Source organism: Anguilla rostrata, chromosome 3 (genome assembly GCF_018555375.3).
Source record: "Anguilla rostrata isolate EN2019 chromosome 3, ASM1855537v3, whole genome shotgun sequence".
In the NCBI taxonomy this organism is placed as follows: Eukaryota; Metazoa; Chordata; class Actinopteri; order Anguilliformes; family Anguillidae; genus Anguilla; species Anguilla rostrata.
This window is the reverse complement of record NC_057935.1, coordinates 7973736-7975681: the sequence shown is the minus strand read 5'-3', so window position 1 is coordinate 7975681 and position 1946 is coordinate 7973736. Positions and strand designations below refer to the sequence as shown.

Sequence of the window (1946 nt, the reverse complement as noted above, 5' to 3'; positions counted from 1 at the left end):
TCAGCACTTCGGCTGCGGTGCATGCATGTGTGTGTGTGTGTGCGTTTGTGTGAATGCATGTGCACGCGCGCGTGCATGTGTATGCGTGAGTGTGCATGCATGTATGCGTGTGTCTGCATGTGTGTGTGCGTGAGTATGCGTGTGTGTGTTTTGTGAGTGTGTGTTGCGTGTGTCTGCATGTGTGGTGCGTGATATGCGGTGTGTGTAGTGTGTTATGCATGCTGGTGTGTGTGTGTGCTCAGCATGCATGCAGTGCTGTGATCGTGAGTGTGCGTGCATGTAGCGTGCGCGCAGGTGTGGGATGTGTGTCTATGCACTGCACCTCTTTTCCGGTGCATTCACTGTCTGCGGTTTTCCTTTGATGGATCTGTGAGAGTGCGGTGCTGTAGCCAGGTGCAGCTCAGAAGCTCAGGGACTGTGGCCTTGTCCTGCAGGCGCCCTTACCGAGGATAATTTACACAGTCTACATTTTACACATTACTGGGTGTTTACCGAAGCAACACGGATACGGCGCCTTGTTCAAGGTTATTATGACAGTAATATCACAACTAGGGCTCAAACCTGCAATCCTCTGGTGATAGCACCGACTCCGCAACCACAATAATCACACTGCCGGCCTCTAGACCACACGCTTATAGACAGCTGTGAGCAAAAAGTACTAATGAGAAGACTCTGCAAGGAAGGGGGGGGGGGGGGGGAGAGAGAGACACAGGTAAAGGGAGGTGGGGAGAGAGGGAGACATTACCCTGCATTTGATGGTGTTGCTTTCTCATTCACACACCACACCACACCCCCCCCAGGACAGAAAGGTCATAGTTTGGGTGCCCCTGACTTAAGCACAGCCCTCAGGAGTACACCAACAACTGCAGACCTTCCTCCCTCTCCCTTCCCTCCAGCCCACACTGTTTATACACATATACATATACAACTTATACTAAATATGTACACTATATAGGGCTGGGGGTGGCCACTAGGGTGGCCACCCCCATCCCTATATAGTGCATATATGTATATACACACATACATATACTGTACATACACAACATATTCTAAATATACACATTATATAGGACTCACATGTTGCACAGACAGGACAAAACAACAGAAAGTTTGGTCTTACTGTCATTAAATAGTCCAAATCACCAAAAACGAAAGAACAAAAAGACTGGACAAACTGGCAACCAAAACTTCAAAGGAAAAAGGAAACCAAAACCAAACAAAAACTAGCTTGCAGCCCCCACACCAGGCATTCCTCAGCTCCCAAACACCTCTCCTCTAGGCCTGGGAGCCAGGCCCCTTATAGAGCCCATAAGTAGGTAATAGGCCACAGCTGATGTGATTGCAATGACTCACAGCTGCAGCCATGCCTGTCTGTAGGGCCGGTGCTGCCCCCTGGTGGACAGCACCCCAATTCCCTTCCTGGCACCACAGTATATGTGTATTTATTACAAATATAAATGTGTAAGTGAGCTGTGCTTAATCACGAATAAATAAAGATTAGAGGTAAGATTGCAGGTGCCTCCAGTGGATATGACATTTGTCAAGTGAGCATGGCATGAGGTGACTGCATTCTACCTTCACTGGGAGAAGGAAAAAAAAAAGCAGCTTCTGGAAATCCACCTAATAAAATGTCAGTCTACTCTGACAAGAGGGTCCTGCAGCTCAAACATATAGATGACCAAGTATAGAAAATACACAGAAATGCACAGTGCACCCACGTGTGTATATGTATATCAGCTTCAACTCAAAAGATTATTGGTTAGTTCCCCCAAAAACTATGAACACGGAAGCCTCACCTGACTCTCATCAACCACTCCTCTGTTAAATCTTTTTTCTTTGTTTTCAGATGTACAAAAAAGAGGAGGAACAGACTACATTACACACATTTGCAAGATTGTAAAATACATTATGCTTTGCATAATAGTGGCAATAACGGCAACATTGGC

General features: G+C 46.7%; 1 long non-coding RNA gene across 1 annotated transcript; it reads right to left on the bottom strand.

The window, feature by feature from the left end:
* Positions 1-322: 322 nt before the first annotated feature.
* On the bottom strand, positions 323-1256 carry LOC135252016 (uncharacterized). The gene is made up of 3 exons (XR_010329254.1): positions 1121-1256; positions 562-672; positions 323-439 (listed from the first exon to the last, which is right to left on the bottom strand). It is a non-coding gene; the product is annotated as an uncharacterized LOC135252016 (long non-coding RNA).
* Between the last annotated feature and the right edge of the window lie 690 nt (positions 1257-1946).